Source organism: Mercenaria mercenaria, chromosome 13 (genome assembly GCF_021730395.1).
Source record: "Mercenaria mercenaria strain notata chromosome 13, MADL_Memer_1, whole genome shotgun sequence".
NCBI classification, from domain to species: domain Eukaryota; kingdom Metazoa; phylum Mollusca; class Bivalvia; order Venerida; family Veneridae; genus Mercenaria; species Mercenaria mercenaria.
In genome coordinates this window covers 72,168,114-72,191,569 of record NC_069373.1, presented here as the reverse complement: position 1 = coordinate 72,191,569, position 23,456 = coordinate 72,168,114, and the positions used below count along the sequence as shown (strand labels likewise).

Here is a 23,456-nt window from a genome sequence, read left to right as displayed (position 1 = left end):
ACCTTTGACTCCTAAGTGTGACCTTGACCTTGAAGTGAGACATCCAAAACATGCGGTCTGCACATCGTCTCGGTGTGGTGAACATTTGTGTAAAGTTTCCTTGAAATCCTTCAAGGGGTTCAAGAGTTACAGAGCGGACACGAAATTGCTAACGGACAGACGGACAGACGGACGGACAGACAGACGGACGGACAGGCGGACAGACGGACACCAGCGTCATAACATAATACGTCCCTTCGGGCGTATAAAAAGCCACCACAAATACTCCGCGCCATTAAAGACTTTATGATATCGTTTTAAGTTTCTGATAGTTGTTTTATATGCGATAACACGTGTTATGTTTTGATTTTATGCGAGTTTTACATTTAATTTCATCATTTGTTGAATGAAATGTACAACGCCATTGAATATTTCATTGTATAAAAATAGGCTTTCAATCAAATTAATCTGTTTTATTTGGTACTGTTGAGTGATGCATACTTTGATCTTACATATAACACAAACAAATTTTCTTTTTATTTTCAAGTTTTGACTATATCTTTACTCATTTTATAGTTTCTTACCAGTGAAAAATACATTTGATATTTTTCACATATTTCATCCTAATACTTCGATAATTCGCTGAAAAACATGTGATAAATCATTTTATTATATACCTATATAATTTCTGTCAAAAATACAGCTTGCATTTCACAAGTAAATATGAACAGGCAGAAAAAAATCCGTATTGTATGTTTCTGGACTACTTTCACTTAAAACTACTTTTATTTGATATGCATAACCTGCCACAGCTCTGTAAATAGCTTCACTCATTTCCATTTTAACATCGACAAACATTTAAGATTTCATTCCAAACCAAAACAAAACAAGAGGGCCATGATGGCCCTGTATCGCTCATCGGAGTTTAGTTGCTTGCATTAACAAATTTCTTTGCTAAAGCTTCAAAAACAAAAAAAAAACTAAGTGAGTAGGTCATGGTAAAGATTATTCAAGGTAACCACTGAACTATGTAACAAGAGGGCCAAGATGGCCCTAGGTCGCTCACCTGCAAACCACACCATAACACACCATAACAGTGTTAACATGTTTGACCTAGTGTTTTCATGGAAAAAAATATTCTGACCAATTATCATTAAGATTGGAGCAAAAACCTTGAGTATAAACAAGTATTTTCTTTGATTTGACCTAGTGACCTAGTTTTTGACCCAAGATGATAATATTCAAACTTTACCTAGATTTCATCAAGGCTATGGCCAAATTTCATGAAGATCAATTGAAAAATATAGCCTCTATCGCATACACACAGTTTTTATTTGATTTGACCTAATGACCTACTTTTTGACCCGAGATGACCCATTTTCGAACTCGACCTAGATTTCATCAAGGCAATCATTCTGACCAATATTCATGAAGATCAACTGAAAAATACAGCCTCTATCGCATACACAAGGTTTTTCTTTGATTTGACCTAGTGACCTAGTTTTTGACCCCGGATGACCCATTTTCGAACTCGGCCTAGATTTCATCAAAGTTATCATTCTGACCAATATTCATGAAGATTAATGGAAAAATACAGCCTGTATCGCATACACAAGGTTTTTCTTTGATTTGACCTAGTGACCTAGTTTTTGATCCCAGATGACCTATTTTCAAACTCGGCCTAGATTTCATCAAGCTTATCATTCTGACCAATACTCATGGAGATTAATTGAAAAATACAGCCTGTATCGCATACACAAGGTTTTTCTTTGATTTGACCTAGTGACCTACTTTTTGACCCCAAATGACCCATTTTCGAACTCGGCCTAGATGTCATCAAGGCAATTATTCTGACCAATATTTATGAAGATTAATTGAAAAATACAGCCTCTATCGCATACACAAGAGTTTTCTTTGATTTGACCTAGTGACCTAGTTTTTGACCCCAGATAATCCATTTTCGAACTTAGCCTAGATTTTATGAAGGTAATCATTCTGACCAGTATTCATGAAGATTAATTGAAAAATACAGCCTCTATCGCATACACAAGGTTTTTCTTTGATTTGACCTAGTGACCTAGTTTTTGACCCCAGATGACCCATTTTCGAACTTAGCCTAGATTTCATCAAGGTTATCATTCTGACCAAATTTCATGAAGATCAGTTGAAAAATACAGCCTCTATCGCATACACAAGCTAAATGTTGACAAACAGACGACAGTCGATGGACGCCGGACATTGAGCGATCACAAAAACTCACCTGAGCAATGCTCAGGTGAGCTAAAAATGATTCAGGTGGTCCAAATCTCTGTAGCTTCAAATACAAGAAAGTTGGTCAGTAAGTCAGGGTTAAGAATATTAAAGATGAATATTGGAATATGTATCAGAAGTTAAATTTCTTTGCTGTAGCTTCAAAAACAAGAAAATAGATCAGTAGGTCAGGGTTAAGAATATTAAAGACGAGTATTGAAATCTGTATCAAAAATTATAAATGTGGTCCAATTTTCTATGCTGTACCTTCAAAACAAGAAAGTAGGTCAGTAGGTCACAATTAAGACTATTCAAGATGTGTATTGAAATCTGTATCAAACATTATACTTGTGGTCCAAATTTCGTTGCCATCGCTTCAAAAACAAAAAAGTTTATGTAAAACAAAGGATCACCCGTGCGTGGCCTATACTGACCCCATGGTCATGATTTGAAAGTCTTGGTAGAAAACCACTAGAGCATACCACATACCAAATACCTAAGCTCTGGGCCTTATGGTTTCAGAAAAGATTTTTAAAAGGTTTTTCCCTATACAAGCCAATGTAAATCCTGTTGACCCCAGCGCGCAGTCAATTTTGACCCCAGGGTCTGATTTGAACAAACTTGATAGTTGACCGCTAGACAATACTAAGTACTAAATATCTATGGTCTGGGCCTTATGGTTCTGGACAAGAAGATTTTTAGCTCACCTGAGTCAAAGGCTCTTGGTGAGCTTTTGTGACCGCTCAATGTCCGTCGTCCGTCGTGCGACGTGCGTCGTGTGTCGTGTGTCCGTCAACATTTTAAAAAAACAACTTCTTCTTGAAAACCACTATGCAGAATTACACCAAACTTCACAGGAATGATCCTTGTGTGATCCCCTTTCAAAATTGTTCAAAGAATTGATTCCATGCAGAACTCTGGTTGCCATGGCAACCAAAAGGAAAAACTTCAAAAATCTTCTTGTCCAAAACCACAAGGCTTAGAGCCTTGATATTTGGCATGTGACATTATCTTATGGTCTTCTATGAAAATTGTTCAAATTGTGCCCCTGGGTGAATAGAGGCCCCGCCCCGGGGAGTCCCAAGTTTTACATAGACTTGTATAGGAAAAATCTTTGAAAATCTGCTTGTCTGAAACCGCACGACCTAGGCCTTTGATATTTGGTATGAAGCATTGCCGTATGGTCCTCTACCAAGATTGTTAAAATTATGCCCCTGGGATGAAAAGAGGCCCCACCCCGGGGGTCCCAAGTTTTACATAGACTCATACAAGAAAAATTTTTAAAAAAATACTTGTCTGAATGTTCAAGGCCTAGGCCTATGATATTTGGTATCTAGCATTGCCTAGTGGATCTCTAACAAGATTGTTCAAATTATGACCCTGGGGTGAAAAGAGGCCCCGTCCTGGGGTTCATTTGTTATATGAGTTATATAGGAATAAATACTTCAAAAATTATCAGATTATATTTCCTAGACTGTTTAATTATAATTACCTGATGACCCTAAGCAATTAGGAGTCACTTGACTGTTACCTTGACCTGCTGACCTACTTTCTTGTTTTTTAAGATACAGCCATGAAATTTGGATGACATGGACAGTTTTGCACACCAAAATTAAAACTGATTTTCAGTGACCATGAATGTGACCTACCGACCTACTTTATAATATTTTAGCGTCAGTTTGCCATTTGAAACATGTGGCGCATATTACTCAGGTGAGCGATTCAGGGTCATCATGACCCTCTTGTTTAAAGATTTTTCCAATATAAGACAATGTAAAACAACAGACACTCCGGACGTGGCATATATTGACCCCGAAGTCTTGCTTTGAACAATCTCGGTAGAGAACCACTAGAGCATGCCACATACTAAATATCTAAGCTCTGGGCCTTATGGTTTAAGACAATAATTTTTAAAGTTTTTCTGTATACAAGTCTATTTAAACCATGCCCCCGGGGCGAGGCCAGTTTTAACCCCAGGGGGGATAATTTGAACAATCTTGGTAAAGGACTACTACACAATGCTACATACCAAATAGCCATGTGGCGTACAAGAAGATGTTCAAAGTTTTCCCTATACAAGTCTATATAATAAAATCTGAAAAGTAGATCCCTCGGAAGCACCGAGAACAAGACAAACAGTGAAAATTGCAGACTCGGTTTGATTGAGTCTGTTCATGAGCAGTAATGGAAAATGCAACACTGCCCACGCCCCCTAGCACCGGCTTAAGCAATATTCATTCTTCAAATCTAAATGAGTTGAAATCAATGATCCCGAAGAACCAGAAAACACTGAGATGAAGTCGGGGCGACTTTTTACGGCCACCACACAGTACTTAACACCCACTGTTGTGAAATAAATAAAATCTGAAAAGTAGATCCCTCGGAAGCACCGAGAACAAGGCAAACAGTGAAACTTGCAGACTCGGTTTGATTGAGTCTGTTCATGAGCACTAATGGAAAATACAACACTGCCCACGCCCCCTAGCACCATGTGACCCCAGGGCTGGGCCATATTTGACCCTAGGTTGATAATTTGAACAATATTGGTTGACGCTACATACAAAATACCAAAGCCCTAGGCCCTGTGGGTTTGGACAAGAAGATTTTCAAAGTTTTTCCCTATATAAGTCTGTATAAACCATGTGATCCCCAGGGCGGGGCCATATTTGATCGTAGGGGATAATCCGAATAATCTTTGTAGAGGACCCCTAGATGATACCAAATACCAAAGGCCTGTGGGTTTGAACAAGAAGATTTTCAATGTTTTCCCTATATAAGTCTATATAAACCATGTGACCCTAAGGATGGGGCCATATTTGACCCTAGGGGGATAATTTGAAAAATTTTGGTAGAGGACCACTAGATGATGCTACACACCAAATATCAAAGCCCTAGGCCCTGTGGTTTTGGGCAGGAACATTTTAAAGTTTTTCCTTTCGGTTGCCATGGCAACCACAGTCCTATAAATTTAATTCTTTGAACAATTATTAAAGAAGACAATCAAAGGAACATCTCTGTGAAGTTTCATCAAAATTGGCCTGGTGGTTTAGGAGGGGATGTTGTTTAAAGGAAAATGTTAACGGACGATGGACAACCACTGACATCAATAGCACACCCTTGAGCACTTCGTGCTCAGGTGAGTTAAAAACAAAAAGGTGGAGGTATATAATAAAGGGGTCATTACAACAGTAGCTGGAAATGGGATTTTGCATTCGGCTCTCGTGGATTTTGCAAGGACGGAACACACTCGGCCTCGTGAGATCCGATCTGGCAAATTCAACTCGAGCCGAATACAGTATCCAAGATCAAGCTACTATTATATTAAACCTATTATATTGTAGCAACTTTATTTCCGTTGTTTATTTGCTCTTTAAGTTATCATTAAAATATAACCTCTATAATATTTTCTTTTCTAGGGACACCAGAAGAACTCTTTGGCGAGGAGGAAAACCACGGGTTCCACTTCGAGCATTGTTTTAGGCATGGACGAGCACCTGGGTAGAACCATAGACCTTCTGTAAGCCAAATTTATAGTCTCCACAAGTCAAGAATTCTACGCTCTGATACTTTATAGGGTAGCAAAGCAGACATCACATTGCTGTCAGTTATTTCTGTTATTATGTAACGTGATTTTGTTAAGATGTAATGTACATTTCCAATAAAACATAGATCTTGGATAGAAAAACCTAACCTCATTATTTTTATGTTCAATATTTTTAGATTGTCTGGATTATCCCCTATGTTTTAGAAGATAAGGAACATAAATTTATATTAAAATAGCCTAAACATAGAATACAGATTGAAAATATTTTCACAAGGAACAAGATATCCTATATTTGACATTTTTATAACTTGATCAATTACAGATATATATAATTTATTCTGTTTGCGTTAACACAAACATATTACATAAATATTTTATGAACACAAAGTAATACCTCATGAAATGTAGTATTCCTTCATCTTGCTCAAATTATTTACATAGTGTTCTTGCTAAGGAAGCAATTAACGTGTTTAGTTTTTTGCTGCTTCCGTGTACGTTTAGCCAGTTCGATCGTCGGTTTAATAAAAGGGATTTACCCTTTTATTTTCATTATGATTTAATTATTTGACATTCCAATCTAGTTCTCTCAGAGATTCTATTAATAAATAAGATATCAATACACCCAAGGACTTTAAAAATATCGGATTTATGCACTTTGAAACGTTAGTTTAAGAAGAATTTCGTAATGAATATACTTACGAAATATACATTATAAATAATAGTATTAAGATGGTATAGTTTTCTGTGCTAATCGAAGCGTGATTACCGCCTATGACGCTCATATTTGGATTAGTTTTTATTAGCTCACCTGAGCCAAAGGCTCATGGTAAGCTTTTGTGACGGCTCAACGTCGTGCGTCGTCCGACCGTCAACATTTTCTAAAAAAAATCTTCTTCTTGAAAACCACTGGGAAGAATTAAACCAAACTTCACAGGAATGATCCTTGGGTGGCCCCCTTCAAAACTGTTAAAAGAATTGAATTCCGTGCAGAACTCTGGTTGCCATGGCAACCGAAAGGAAAAACTTTAAAAATCTTCTTGTCCCAAACTGCAAGGCATGGAGCCTTGATATTTGGCATGTGACATCATCTAATGGTTTTCTGTGCAGATTTTTCAATGTGTGCCCCTAGGGTGAAAAGAGACCCTCTTGTTCGGATATGTAGAGATTCAATTGTAATTTTCGGAAATATCCCGGTCCAGGCACTGGAAATTTCTGAGATTCCAGTACTGGTTCTTCCCAGGAAAGACGGCTTTGCGTCTATCTGTGCTACACAACGACCACGTTTAATAACCAAACGGACAGGTCTGTATTTAAAGAGATTTCAGGTTGTCATTTTGAAGTGAACAGTAAAATCCTCTGTAACATATTGAAATCCATATCAGATGATTTCGGTTTTTGAAAAGCTATACATCCGTATGTACATGTTTGATAGAATTTAAGATAGTCATTTTGAAAGAGGAGCCAGCGTAATTTGAATAGTCTGTGTAACCAAATAACGTATTTTGTTGATATTTTAACTAGCTCAATTTATGATAATTTTGGTATGGCTTCAGTTAGCCAATTTGAAATGGCAGTCATTTTGCACAAATGTTTATATTCCTGGATTTGCTTCCCTTTTTATGTATCCCCATGTGCAGCTGATGTTGTTTGAAAGTTTTGCATTTGTATCAGCACAACAATGCTTAACAAATGCTTATACAGTAGTAGTAGTATAAAACATACTTATATACATATCAATAAAAGTAACACAATAAAGTGGGTTTAAAAAATAACATAAATTAACTTTACATGCATGTACAAAACAGTATCCAGTACTTCGGTTTGAATAAAAGGCCTATACCTCCTATCATATGAAATAAATGTGGCAAATAACAATGCCAACAATATGATAAATCAATATTTAAAATAAAATAAAAATAAAGCTAGAAGATGCTTTTGTAGAAAAGCACATGTCTCCCCCAATGCATAGTCGTATAGGCAAGAAGTCAATAAGGGACAGAAGCGAAAGTCAAAGAGACACTGATGGTTGGCTGCAATAGGGATCATCTACTTGGCATGTTTCATCCAACTAAGTTATAGTGGTTCTCAAGTTATGAACTGGAAATGGTTTTCCATGTTCAGGCCCCTGTGACCTTGACCTTTGACAGACTGACTCCAAAAATCAGTAGGGGTCATCTACTCTGCATGTTCAATCATCCTATTAAGTTTCAACAGTCTGGGTCAAGCGGTTCTCAAGTTATTGATTGGAAAGATTTTTATATGTTCAGGCCCCTGTGACTTTGACCTTTGATGGAGTTACCCCAAAAACAATAGGGTTCGTCTACTCCGTAAGCCTTGCCACCCTTAGTATGAAGTTTGAAGGTTCTAGGTCAAATGGTCTCCTGTTATTGATCGGAAATGAAAAGTGCCGGACGGACGAACAGGGCAAAAACAATATGTCTCCCCCAGTTGGGGGAGGGGGTAGACATAATTAGTACACACGAAAAAGGTAATCTTCTTTCTGGCCCATTCATCAAACTGAAAAGGAATTTTCCACGTGATGTCCGTTGTTAAATCAGATGGCATTATTATTGGCCCGATCAGACATTGAAAATAAAAATTTGAAATTTTGCAAATCGAAAGGAAAAATCGTCATTTACGACATACACTGCATTCTGAAAAGCCATCACAAATATTCACGCCTGTGGGCGCGGAGTGTAATAAGAATGTAAACCGCGTAAAAATGAAACTATAGTTTAAGCTGACTGATAGAAAGATGCAATGATATCTGACGTTTTCAGTAGGAATTAATTTAATTTCCCTTTTTATTGCAATCATGAGAATAATGTTTCTTTATAAATGATTAGATGTTAAGATTTTCCGAAATAGTATATGTAGTAATACGGTGGGTGGGATACGTCTACCCCCAACTTTTTACGTTTTATTCAGTATGTGATAACTAAAGTAGCAAAAACAGCCAAAGCAAAATATCAATTATTTCAAGCAATAAAGAAAAAATCTGTGGTAGGATCTGTCATATAAATTTCGTTTTCACCATCAAAATCAACGTTAATGTAAACATAATGCTAACTTGCATTGTTTTTAAAATCGTCATTGAATTGTCCTGTCTATCCAAACAATCCAAACTGCACCCTTTTAATTAAATATGCCTTTCTACTGATTAACATATGGTGAATACAGTGTACAATTCATTATTAGTACCCTGCAGGACAGTATGTAAGTAAAAAGTGTTTATTAAGTTTCCCTTGAGATAAAAATATATGTAAAACTTTATTAGTGGCTTCATATAGATTCAGCTCTCCCGTCAATACTTCAAGTAAGTAAAATGTCTGCATACAATGTTGAAGTTCCATAATACAATCAAATTATCTCTGTAGAATTAAATTTGACAATCCAAGAAAGGGTAGTGATACACATTTACAGACAACAACTAAAACAAGAGATCGTAGATCGTAGAACACGAATATGTTTTTATTTCGATGTAAATGAGATGTGAAACCAAATTTTGTGGTCCTGTTTGGCGCCATATAACCTATACTGTGTTGGTGCGCCGTAAAACCCAAATAAATAAATAAGTAGAACACGAAGTGCCCCTTGATGCATTCAGTAACTACACAAGGAACAGAAATTATTTGGTCACTGTGCACTGGACGTTTTACGTACTGACCTCAAATCAATAATTATGGGTCATTTACCAGTCAAAAGTGACCTCCGTATCAAATGTGATATTAGACCAAAGCAATCTCTAATTATTTAGCAAAAACAATTGTGATCTTGACCTTTGACATACTGACCTCATAATTAATAGGGGTCATTTGCTGGCCATGATTAACCTTCTTATTAAGTTTCTTGTTCCTATGCCCAAGCGTTCTCAAGGTATCGTCCGGAAATCATTTAAATGTTCCAGGTCGTGGTGACCTTGACCTTTGACCTACTGACCTCAAAATCAAGAGGGATCATCTGCTGCTCATGATCAACCTCCCAATTAGGTTTCGTGATCCTAGGACCAAGCGTTCTCAAGTTATAATCCGGAAACGGTTTAACTATTCTAGGTCACTGTGACCTTGACCCTTGACCTACTGATTTCAAAATAAAAACAAGAGGGCCAAGATGGCCCTAGGTCGCTCACCTGAGAAACACACCATAATACACCATAACAGTGTAAACATAGACCTAGTGATTGCATGGAAAAAAATATTCTGACCAAGTATCATTAAAATCGGAGCAAACACAAGTATTTTTTTTATTTAACCTAGTGACCTAGTTTTTGACCCCAGATGACCCATATTCGAACTTGACCTAGATTTTATCAAGGCAATCATTCTGACCAAATTTCATGAAGATCAATTGAAAAATACAGCCTCTATCACATACACAAGATTTTCCTTTGATTTGACCTAGTGACCTAGTTTTTGATCCCAGATGACCCATATTCAAAGTTGACCTAGATTTCATCAAGGCAATCATTCTGACCAAATTTAATGAAGATCAATTGAAAAATACAGCCTCTATTGCATACACAAGGTTTTTCTTTTATTTGACCTAGTGACCTAGTTTTTGACCACAGATGACCAATAACCAAACTCAACCTAGATTTTATTAAGGCAATAATTCTGACCAAATTTCATAAAGATCAATTGAAAAATACAGCCTCTATCGCATACACAAGGTTTTTCTTTGATTTGACCTAGTGACCTAGTTTTTGACCTAAGATGACCCATATTCAAACTTGACCAAGATTTTATCAAGGCAATCATTCTGACTGAATTTCATGAAGATCAATTGAAAAATATAGCCTCTATCGCATACACAAGGTTTTACTTTGATTTGACCTAATGACCTACTTTTTGATCCCAGATGACCCATATTCAAAGTTGACCTAGATTTCATCAAGGCAATCATTCTGACCAAAATTCATAAAGATTAATTGAAAAATACAGGCTCTATCGCATACACAAGGTTTTTCTTTAATTTGACCTAGTGACCTAGTTTTTAACCCCAGATGACCCATTTTCAAACTCGGCCTAGATTTTATCAAGGTTATCATTCTGACCAAAATTCATGAAGATTAATTGAAAAATACAGCCTCTATCGCATACACAAAGTTTTTCTTTGATTTGACCTAGTGACCTAGTTTTTGACCTCAGATGACCCATTTTCGAACTCGGCCTAGACTTCATGAAGGATATCATTCTGACCAGTATTCATGAAGATTAATTGAAAAATACAGCCTCTATCGCATACACAAGGTTTTTCTTTGACTTAACCTAGTGACCTAGTTTTTGACCCCAGATAACCCATTTTCAAACTCGGCCTAGATTTCATCAAGGTAATCATTCTGACCAAATTTCATGAAGATCAGTTGAAAAATACAGCCTCTATCGCATACACAAGCTAAATGTTGACGGACAGACAGACGACAGACAGACAGACGCCGGACATCGAGTGATGAGAAAAAGTCACCTGAGCATTGCTCAGGTGAGCTAAAAAGATCATCTACTGGTCATGATCAACCTCCCTATTAAGTTTCGTGATCCTAGGTCCAAGCGTTCTCAAGTTATAATCCGGAAACAGTTTAACTGTTCTAGGTCACTGTGACCTTGACCATTGACCTGCTGACCTCAAATTTAATATGATCAACCTGCCTATTAAGTTTCGTGATCCTAGGCTTAAGCGTTCTCAAGTTATGGTCCAGAAATGGTTTAAGTGTTCCGGATCACGGTGACCTTGACCTTTGACCTACTGAGCTCAAAATCAACAGGGGCCATTTGCTGGTCATGATCAACCGCCCTATTGAGTTTCGTGATCTTAGGCCTAAGCGTTCTTGAGTTACCATCCGGAAACTGTTTGAATGTGCAGGGTCACTGTGACCTTGACCTTTGACCTACTGACTTCAAAATCAATAGGGGTCTTTTGCTGGTCATGATCCACCTCCTTGTTTCTTGTTTCTTGATCCTAGGCCCAAGCATTCTCAAGGTATCGTCCGGAAACCATTTAAATGTTCCAGGTCATTGTGACCTTGACTTTTGACCTACTGACCTCAAAATCAAAAGGAATAATCTGCTGGTCATGATCAACCTCCCTATTAAGTTTCGTTATCCTAGGTCCAAGCGTTTTCAAGTTATAATCCGGAAACAGTTTAACTGTTCTGGATCACTGTGACCTTGACCCTTGACCTGCTGACCTCAAATTTAATATGATCAACCTGCCTATTAAGTTTCGTGATCCTAGGCTTAAGCGTTTTCAAGTTATGGTCCAGAAATGGTTTAAGTGTTCCGGTCACGGTGACCTTGCCCTTTGGCCTACTGACCTCAAAATGAATATGGGTCATTTGCTGGTCATGATCAACCTCCCTATGAAGTTTCGTGGTCCTAAGCCTAAGCGTTCTTGAGTTACCATCCGGAAACCGTTTGACTGTTCAGGGTCACTGTGACCTTGATAAGCCATGTGCTGGTCAGGACCAACCTCCCTAACATTTTCTTGATCCTAGGCCCAAGCGTTCTTGAGATATCATCCGGAAACCGATTGGTCTACATACCGACCGACGACCGACAGACCGACCGACATTTGCAAAACAATATACCCCTCCTTCTTCGAAGGAGGGCATATATAAAACCGTATTATGCAATTTGCTTCATAAATAAAGGAACTGAATCACTTCAAAGAGTTACAAGTCTTCACTCTGAAAACAATATTGAAAGAAAAATGTATTCTATGAACTATTATATACAAATAATAAATCCTGTAGCAAAGAAGAACCAGTCAATATTTCTGTTGCATCTATTTGATGAAGACTGTCTATATAGTTTAAGTTACAAGGAAGCCCATTGCTCCTGTCAGGCTTTGGATGACTGCATTATTATTTAGAGACGGCACCTACCAAAGAAAATTTAAGGAGAGCAATTCTGAATTGACCAAAAACAACTGAAGCTTACATAAAAGCAGTGATCAAAACTGAAAGAAGAATGAAATAAGCCCATTCCCGACAACTGATCAGGCAGGCGAAAATCAAAACTTTTCATCGGAACAGAACATTCACACTTTTCTCATGGATTAAGCCCGAGGCCCCGCCAGAAAGTTGAGTTGCATTTAAAACTAAAAATGCGTCAGTTGCATTCAAGATTTTTTACGACAAATATTTAAATAATCCTTTCTATCTAATGGTACTTCCTGTCAGTTAAGATAACTTTGTTCAAACAAAATTTTATATAAAATGTACATACTACAAGACAATAAGACATTAAAAAAAAAAGATAAAACTGGTACCACATATTTGATTTCACCTTTACTTCCTGTAAGAATCTTAGACAGCTGATTAAAAATGTGCACTTTGATTGGTAGATAAAAATTCCACAGGTTTTCGAATAATATAGATATTTTCTTAAGGGCTGTGCAGGTGCTCTGACCTGTATTGTTTGACAGTATAATCCGTTGCAAGACTCCTTTGGAAATAGCTTACGTCATAAACCTTAATCCCCTCGGTAGTGAAACTGCGGCAGAGTTCGATCGGCCACTCTGATATGGAGTGATCTCCCGTAAACGATTTACAGTCAACTCGTCCCCTAGTCAACTCGTCCCAATTTTGGTCATTTCCTATCCCTTGACGATTTCAATGGCCATTTCGTCCCCCATTTTTCGGCTCCTAATTTTTAGTCTTATTTTTTGTCAAAATTTCCTAGATTATGTCTAATATAATAATGTAATGATGTAAAATATGTGTTCTGTAAAATATGTTCTACATAAAAAACATGAAAAGTTTACTTTAAAAACTTCATTTTGTTTTGCTTTATAAATACACGTACCCGATCGTTTGTAAGGGTGCAGAGTGCATGCACGTTTCGTATCTTAAAGTGTGCATTGACTAATGCGGCCGTGTATCTTTTTAAAAGAGACTTCTTAATTGTCTCAATTAAGAGTACCAGTTTTTCCCTTTATGAAATCATGTGGTAAATTAGTATAAAGTAGAAAAATCATAAGTACCTGTAGTCGAAAATTTGCAGTATTTAAATTAAAATTAATAGCTTTTTGGGTTCTCACTTCTGCACGTGGTCTTTTATTGCAGTTTGACAAGAAATCAAAAGAAGAGACATATTTTTGTAGTACATAACGATGGATTAGCAATGAATCGAGCTTTAAATGTGGTTTCATGTAGTTTTTGGATCTAATAAAGGGAAGACAGCTTCAACTGACTTTCATCAAGTCTGATGTTAAAATTTATACATTGATGTAAATGATCTTTTACAATATTATTCTCATCTCGTGGCGATAACTGGTTTCAATTCATTTTGTAATGGATCTGTGTAGTAAATGCGTCACATAATGATAACATTATTTGAAGATTTGTCTAAAGTTAAAACAAAATTCGTATGGAACTTAAATTTAGCTTTCTTTCAATTTCGAACTGAGAATTTCGGTTTAGGACATAAAAAAGAATGGTTTTATTTATAGAATTTTATGCGAGCTTGTCTTATTATAATAAATATTCTTTTTTTTTCCATTTAGTAAGAGTGTTCGGGTTTGCATTTCTGTTCTAGACAATGTTTTGTATAGTCATCAAATAGACTGAGTTATTTCAGAGAGACATGTTTCAAAGTTTACACACGAAAGAATTTTATAGTTTGGACCCTTAGAGAAAATGTTCCTGCTTCTTTTGACATCAATATTCGTACAATTACCCGTTATTATATGACCGGCAATAACAGTATTTAGATTCTTTAAAATTACAACTGTCTGGAACATTTAGGTCTCCGTCTAAATCCGAAACAAAGTTATTGTAATTATATATTATGTTTCTAACTTGTTTACTATAGTTATAACAGATAATAGATGCCTCAGAATTCTTAAAATATTTAGGAACAGGGCTAACTACAAACTGGTCTCTAAAAATACCAGGTAAATCTATAAACTCTATTCCTTTATTTAGGATATATAATTTGAGAAATTTGCGTTTACGATCAGATTCAGAATCAATATGTGGCCCTATCTATTTTGACTGGCTACATTTCAAATGTATTTATTGACATTGTGTAAATTTAATTTCTGTGATGTCTTTAATTGATTACCAGTTCTTTTGTCTGTTTTCTGCAGGAATACATGTCTGTGCGGAAGGATTAAAGAAGTACTCCGGACAAGAAGGCCTTGATAGATGTGTATAAAAATGATGACAGTAATTGTGTAAACATTGAAGTATAGCTAAAAAGTTCATTGTTGATGACAGTTGTTTTCTAGTCTTGATTGACTTGAATAGTGTTAAACTTTAGAAATACACAGAGCTGTCATTGCTGTAAGTTTGTTTCATGACCAAAAATGCTTGTTCTACTATACAGCAAAGAAGGGCCGACACCATTGCATGTCTACCAGACTTTTGTAGAATCATACTGTAATCAGTTACAGTCACTCTTTTGCGAAGTTTATGTTTGATATTTACATTTTGTCGAACACCACGAGAACGAGCTTTGCGTCTTTTTAGTACAGAGAGAGAACATATCAATTCCTGAATCTTTTGAAATAATTTCCTCTTGATAGATGTTATCATTTAAACCTAAGGGAAAGGGTGTTTGAAGAAATTTAATAAATTCTAAGTTCAAGAGGTTTACTTCGTATATAAAAAAGTAGTTTGTTTAGTGTAACAGACTCTACCTAGCTTAACCCCCTACCTCAGTTTTTTTCCAGTTCTATAGCAAAATATTCAAAAGTTGGCCGAAAAGGGATAAATTCCAATGGACACTTTACTCATTACAAAATCTTATTTTTAGCTCGCCTGCAGCTGAGCACGAAGTGCTTAAGGTGAGCTATTGTGACCGGTCACTGTCCGGCGTCCGTCGGCGTCCTTCGTGCGTTGTCCGTCAACATTTGCCTCGTGAACACTCTAGAGGCCACAGTTGTGACCCAATCGTTATGAAACTTGTTCAGAATGTTTTTTCTTGATGATCTCTCGGTCAAGTTCGAAATTGGGTCATATGGGGTCAAAAACTAGGTCAGCAGGCCAGATCAAAGGAAAAGTTTATGAACATTCTCGAGGTCACAGTTGTGACTCAGTCTTGATGAAACTTAGTCAGAATGTTTGTCTTGATGATCTCTATGTCAAGTTTGAATCTGGGTCATGTGGGGTCACCCGGTCAAATCAATGGAAAAGCTTGTGAACACTCTAGAGGCAACAGTTGTAACTCAATCTTCATGAAACTTAACCAGAATGTTTGTCTTGATGATCTCTAGGTCAAGTTCGAAACAGGGTCATATGGGGTCAAAAACTAGGTCACAAGGCCAGATCAAAGGAAAATCTTGTTACCATTCTAGAGACCACAATTTAAGTTTGAAACTCGTGAGAATTGGTCAGAATATTTGTCTTGATGACTTCTAGGTCAAATTCGAATCTGGATCATGTGGAGTCAAAAACTAGGTCACCCGGTCAAATCAAGGGAAGCTTCTGAACACTCTCGAGGCCACAGTTGTGACTCAATCTTTATGAAACTTGATCAGAATGTTTGTTTTGATTATATCAAGGTCAAGTTTGAAACTGGATCATGTTAGGTCAGAATGTCTGACTTGATGACCTCTAGATCATGTTTGAATCTGGGTCATTTGGGTCAAAAACTAGGTCATCCGGTCAAATCAAAGGAAAAGCTTGACAACACTCTAGAGGCCATGTTTATGACCCTATCTTATTGATACTTGGTGAAAATGTTTATCTTTCCGAATCTGAGTCATCTAGGGTCAAAAACTAGGTCACCTGTTAAAATCAAAGAAAAGCCTTGTGTATGCAATAGGGGTTGCATTTTTCATTTGATGTGCATGAACCCTTGCCAGAATGTTTGTCTGCATAAAATCTCGAAAGAAGTTTTATCTGGGTCATGTGGGGGTCAAAAACTAGGTCACTAGGCCAGATCAAAGGAAAATCTTGTTACCATTCTAAAAACCACAATTTAAGTTTGAAACTCATAAGAATCGGTCAGAATATTTGTCTTGATGACCTCTAGGTCAAAGTCGAATCTGGGTCAAATGGGGTCAAAAACTAGGTCACCCGGTCAAATCAAAGGAAAAGCTTCTATACACTCTAGAGGCCACTCTTTGCTCCAATCTTCCCGAATCTTTGTTAGAATGTTTGTTTTCATAAAATCTTGGACAATGGCTTATCTCGGCCATGTTGGGTCACAAACTAGGTCACTAGGCCAGATCAAAGAAAATGCTTGTTTACACTCAAGAGGCCACATTTTGGTCCAATCTTAATGAAAGTTGGTCAGAATATTTGTCTCCATGAAATCACTAGGTCGAACATGTTTACACTGTTATGGTGTGTTACTCAGGTGAGCGACATAGGGCCATCTTGGCCCTCTTGTATGTATATATTAGCTGTTACACCAAGATTCTACTTTCTGACCTACTGAGAAACATTCTTGCTGTCCTATCCTCTCCCCTACTTCCCCCTACCCTCCCTAAAAAGTAGACCTACCTATCCTATCTGCAATACTGGAGAGGTTGCCCTAAAGGAATAATATATTTTTAGGCCTGTTTTGTTGGGGATTTTCGGTGGAAAATAGATTAACACTAACCTCGTGTTTAAGACGGACTGGATACAGGAAATGTCCGAAAGCACAGATCCAGTTCGCAAACTTGAAGTTTAGACTACTGTATTAGTGCCAAGATATAACTATAAAATGAAAAGATGAGTTAGATCGCCAAAATGTAGTAATAGCGGAAGCAAGATTTTGGCTAAGAAATGACCTTTCTTTCAAATTGAAGTTTGGTTATATTATGAACATTTGAATAAAAGTTTTTTTCTGAACTATTTTAGAAATGTCAAATCAAGAAAAAAGATGACCACCCGGACCGCTCGGCTGTCGTTACCATTACCGCTACAGAGGATTTAGTGAACATTGAGCGTAAAATGTTACAAACGCTTTTCGATTTTTATCGTAAAACGAAGTAAAAACAACTAATCCATAACATATAGTCTGCCAGTAATTAAGTTTCAAAGCATTCTTAAGAAATATATATAGCATTAATTTCCTAATATCTAAAAAATATCCCTTTTTATGTTGTGGAACCAGGGCCTTTAACATAACTTTAAAATAAATTCAGTTGAGAAGCAAAAACGAAATAATAAGTATGACAATTCACTGCAGAGAATAATGACAGAAAACTCGTCCTGAGAAATTCTGTCATTATTCTTAGCAATGCATAGCTTGAAGCAGAAAAGCTGATCACCAAACATGCATCCAAAGCAAAGTAGATATATCTGGATGATGACAATAACATTTTTCGTAACTCCATATCAAACGAGTTTCCTCAGCGAAGCAAGACTACAAAAGTTGTCTCTCTTTGTATCTATAAACATCCTTGTATACTATTATAATTATGTTTCATCTATTACACATTCTGTATGGAATAAACTAGAATAATGGACACTGTTAGTAAGCCTACTGGTTATTGAATCGTCGTCATTAAAAAGGCAATAAACGAAAATTATTAAACTGATTTAATTTTACAGCTATTAATTATCTATGCTGTCAAATTAATTTCAAACCAGAACTAAGAAGTCTAGTACACAACCTTTATAAAATGAGTAACTTTAAGAAAATTTATGTGACAGGCTGATACTGCTAACTGTTACACAAGTCAAGTTTTTAACTGTATTTGCGACAGATATCCTTATACAATACAAGAGACTTTTCCCGATTGTTTTAACTTGATATCACTAAAACGTTCAACATGTTACAAACCACATCAAAATAGAAATGATTCAGATAGTCGATCACAGTTGACACGACATGCATTCTTGTAATGTTCCCAGGATGATGACTAACAAAGCATGATCAGGTGATTTATCGTTTAGATTTGTAGCATGTGAAAGAATTCCTCATGTTATTTAAAGATCATTAATTATGTAAATAAATCTATCATGCCGAGATGAAAAATATGTGAGTATATATCAAGTCGGGAGCCAGATAATTAGAGAGGAAAGATGTCAATAAAATGGCTTTATTTAGAAGAGAATCTTACGACATCTTAACTGTTAAGCTACTTAATGTTGTGCTACGGTAGCATGTTTCAATTATATATTGTGCGTAATTTCAACTTGCCTAAGAATTTATCAAAAATTAAACATTATCGGAAAATCGGTAAATTTTGTCAAAACATTTAGCTAGTATAAATATTTTTTTTTTTTTTTTTTTTTGTAAAATCTATGATTATTATAAAGATGTTTTCTGAAGTTAAAACAATTTATTTATTTATAATAATTTGTATTATGAATTATCATTTATGATAATAATTAATTTATGTATGAAAAGCAGGAGTATTTTAATAGAGAAATACCCCCTTGCCCAAACTAATAGATTTCCAAAAACATGTATCATGTGTAAGAGGAAGGTTTGGACAGTTAAGTCGGGAAGAGGGGACGAAGGTCCAGAGCCAAAAACGCTATAAAAGTAGGTCGGATAAAGTTATACGAAATATATTACAAAATATCGTAATATTGCCTTGTTATTAGCATGTAAATATTTCATATCAAGTAAAGCTGCTCGTTGTCTTTAAGAAGACCTTACTGTTCGCTTGTATATCTTTATGCATTGAAACACACAATAAAGTTTCTCCTTTTAAAAGGAAAGGCTTGCCTGGATATCAATGACTGCAAGTATAGCAGCTTATGATCAAAACATATATAAATAGTCGGCTTCTCTGTCTTTTTCGCAAACATGACTAAGCGGTGAAAACATGCACAGATTCAGTCTTAAACCAGATACCCCTTTAAACACTAATGGATTCGGCCAAAACGTAAGGGCAAATTTTCCTCCGAGAAACACATTTGGCAGATTACATCATTTCAGAGGTAAAATTCTTTACAATAGTAACTAAAATAACTATCTTCATTTTCAAAAAAAAAAAAACACTTAATATATTTGATTGATTTATATTTGTTATCATATCATTGTTCGTGAAACACCCGCTGGACCGAAGCATGAAGGTCCTGCCGCTTGGATATATTCTATTTCCCGGCACGACTACATTTGGGGAGGCAAAATAACCGAAAACAATATAACTCCGAGCCAAGAATGGATTAAGACCAAGCTGGTGAGAACATCCAATATGTTAGACTTTATGTGAAAAAAAAATCTCGCATAAGTTACCAAACATTGATAATAATATAATCTGATCTAGTCGTACTAAAGAAAAATGCATAAAGGCGGTAACACATAGATTGTTTACGAATATGAAAAATGTAAAGACAATATAAACATGAAAATTAGAATACCCGACATTTTCAATAGATGAAAACCTGGAAATTGTAGTTTCTAACTGATTTGCATTGGTAAAGCATCAATCTTTGTATTTCGGATGTTTGTGATTGATCAAATGGGCAGGTTTTATACAAAACTGTCAGATACGCGTGTTATAGATTTGTTTTCAGTAAAAATGAACAACTTACTTGCTTTATTCCCTTTAAATTGTACATGAATTGGCTCCTGTCTTGGCAACGGTAACTACAGTAATGACATTTGACAGTGTAACTTTTAAATTATTATTTCCAATAAGATCAATAACTGTCTTCACAACTGTTGCCTTAACATGGATGTTTACAAATGACTCATATACAAAACTGGAAATTCCACTTTGTAAAAATAACTTAATATAAATATCGCTTAAAATACCTTGTACCTGTTGTACTATGGCCGTTTAACCTTTATGATAAACTCAGCAGTGTTTAAGTAGAGTAGTAACATAACAGGTGCATTCTACTAGTTCAAACTTCCGACATGTCATCAAATTACAGTAGATTTGGTAAGTATAACGTGAAATTGAGTAATAACAATGAATAATCATGGGTGTACTCCCCGTTACAATATAAAGCAAAAATGAATAATATATCGCAGCTAATATGTTTGGTTTATATTTGATAAGTACTTTACTGTTCACATTAGAGCATGCTTTCACTTTACTATAATGTGTAGTAATAAATGAATACGCGTTCTACTTCGGAGGAGGAGGAGGGTGTGTGTGTGTGTGTGTATTGGGTGGGGGCGGGGGCGGCGAAGGAGATTTAATGTATGTGACAGTGGGTGGGGGACTGTGGGCTGTGGGGTTTTGTACGGCAGCAGTGATGGAATACTAAACAAGAAACTGAGTGTTTTTGTTTGTTTTGTGTGTGTGTGTGGGGGGGGGGGGGGGGGGGGGGGGGGCAGTTAAGGAGTTAATGTGTGTGTATCTGTGTGTGTGTGTGTCTTTATACAAGAAGTTGTCCTCCAGACACAAAATACACAGTACTGATTAGTAACCAAATTTTGACCTTCACCTTTGACATTCCGACCAAGTTCATGTGCTTGAATATTAAACATTAGAATATAAATAAGTGTAAAAAAGAATTATCTCTTTTGTGATGGTGCTGGGGAGGGGGAGGGGGCGGAAAAGCGAGGAGGAAGCGGGGGAGTGGGGGCGGGGGGGGGGTGGATATGCACAGCTGCACTCCTCAAACCACCCCATGGACACAAAAGACATAATGACCTTGTCCTTTGACCTACAGATCAAGTTCGTGAGCTATGCACATCGTCTCATCGCCACCGCCATCGTCACAATGTCATCTAAAAACGTATTCAGTTAATCTCTTTTAAGCATAGTTTTAAGAATATTGATGAATAAATATCTTACACTGTAGAAACAAAATGTCATTGAAATTTAACTAAATACACCGATTTCTGTACATATTGCACTAATTAAAAAAACGTTAAAAAATTAAACACATTGTCTTGGCGTAATACAATGTATATGTCACTGTCAATTTGTAACTAAATACTTGTATATCTCTTTTTTCATGCAAATCATGTATATATAATTACCATCATGGAAATACAAAAGAATACACTTATCTGACATTTTATGGCGCGTCTTTAAGCGCAAAGCCGCTTACACCATGTTTCAATTTCCTGAATATCTTTTCTGTAGTGTTTTAAAATGAAGTTATATGTAGTGTATATACCTTTTTGAATTCTAACGTTTTGAAATATTATAAAAATTATGCATTACGTCTACAGTGCAACTATATTTGGCATGTTTTAAGTCATATCGAATCAGTCCATTGTCTATGCAAAGAAAAATAAATTAACTGTTATTTACATTTGTACTCCGAAAAGATATGATTGAATGCAGTCAAAAGTGTTTTGAATGAAATTTCTGAAAGATATGTAGATTTACATATATTTTTAAATGTAACTGTCTTTTAACATTTGTCCGGTGTAGTTCTTGGATGGCAACTTGTGTAAGAAAAGAACTGGAACCACTGCCTTACCCTTGCATGATCGTAAGAGGCAATTTATGGGTGTGAACACTTTTTTTCCTTTAGCTCTGAGATTCCAGCAGGTATAAAAACATGGTTCCATATCTCGTATTTTGTTTCAATGTAAATGAGATGTGAAACCAAAATGATTAGTTCTGTTTGTCGCCATATAACATGTACTGTGTCGGTGCGCTGTTTTACCCAAATCGAATCATATCCTTTTACTCGTACCTTTAAAATCATGAACAGAGTAACTTATATATTAACTTTTTCCTGCTAAATTGGCGACCTTTACTTCTTCTCACTGGGAGCTGCCGTGTGTTCTAGAAGACAAGAAGACAAGCTGACATTATGTTACTAACTGTCTTTATTACTCATAAACGAGTAGCGTCGAGAAATAAGAGCACAGCAGCCGAATTGTTGCATTATAACTTTTAATGACACCTTATCAAGACTGGACTTCCAGATTCTATGAGAAAATGTGTTCTGAAGTATTTTTGTCACTGCCAAACATCTCAACATTCAGCATTTTTTAACAAAACACCTTTTTATAATTAATAAGTCATCACTTTTCTAGACTAATGTATGACTCCCATGCATCCTCATTTTTCCACAGATCTTCCGTAAGTCAACGTGATAGCTTTGTAGGACCACATGAAAGAATTCTACATCTAGACAGAAACGGTTCGAACCCACTGTGGTTAGGGGCAAGTAATTCGAAGTCAACGACTTTATTACTCGGCCATGGAAGCCCCCTATATTGTGTCCGTATGACGCACATTTAAGCCGGTGCTGGGGGCGTCTGAGGTTACATATTTGGTTACTTCTCATGAAGATCGTGTCTGCTATTGTTTTGCTTGGCACATTCTATGCTTCGGAACGATCTTCTCTATCACAACACCAGTCAGGCATTGAGTAATTCCAAGCTTTTAAACAACTTGCCTCTCACTGTTGTGTTGAGGAAGCTGTCCAAGCCAACATAGGTGTCAGGCCATGCCTTGAATAAAGCATATTATAGATCTGAAAAACAAAAAGAAACAGTCTCGGCTACATAAGAAAACATTAAGCATCATGATTTACATTGGTACGACGAAGACAAATGAGATTTTTAGTCCATCAAGTAATAGTTCTAACGATATCACTGTTTTCAACATGCTTAAAAATTAAAATCCATGTACGTGTGTACTTAAAGTCCGAACAATGGCATTTTAAAATTTATGAAAACCACACAATTTAAACACAATTTAAACATTTCATAAGATGAAAGTTTAAAGTACAATGGAAATTTAACTTCTTAGTATGGGTTATTAGTTAAGGAGTGGTTTGGTTTATTGTGATTATGTTGAGAACCTACATGCCATAACTTTGTACAGCTGTACTTTTCTAAATGAAGTATGTGATTATAGTAAGGTTCCA

At 36.2% G+C, this 23,456-nt stretch overlaps 1 protein-coding gene and 1 long non-coding RNA gene across 23 annotated transcripts in view; one reads left to right on the top strand and one right to left on the bottom strand.

The window, feature by feature from the left end:
• LOC128548003 (uncharacterized) overlaps positions 1-17,555 on the top strand; it is a 217,683-nt gene extending 200,128 nt beyond the window's left edge. For 10 of the 11 annotated variants that reach the window (XR_008366861.1, XR_008366860.1, XR_008366858.1 and 7 more), the window contains one exon: positions 5,646-6,524. This is a non-coding gene — a long non-coding RNA (uncharacterized LOC128548003). Of the gene's footprint in view, positions 1-5,645; positions 6,525-14,860 lie in introns of those variants that run through there. The other variant, XR_008366859.1, reaches the window with a different exon arrangement.
• Positions 1-20,407, bottom strand: part of LOC123529752 (serine/threonine-protein kinase TBK1-like) — a 264,731-nt gene extending 244,324 nt beyond the window's left edge. For all 12 annotated transcript variants that reach the window (XM_053522231.1, XM_053522227.1, XM_053522233.1 and 9 more), the window contains exon 1: positions 20,199-20,407. The gene's annotated coding sequence lies outside the window, so the exon portion shown is untranslated. The remainder of the gene's footprint in view (positions 1-20,198) is intronic.
• Positions 20,408-23,456: the final 3,049 nt, after the last annotated feature.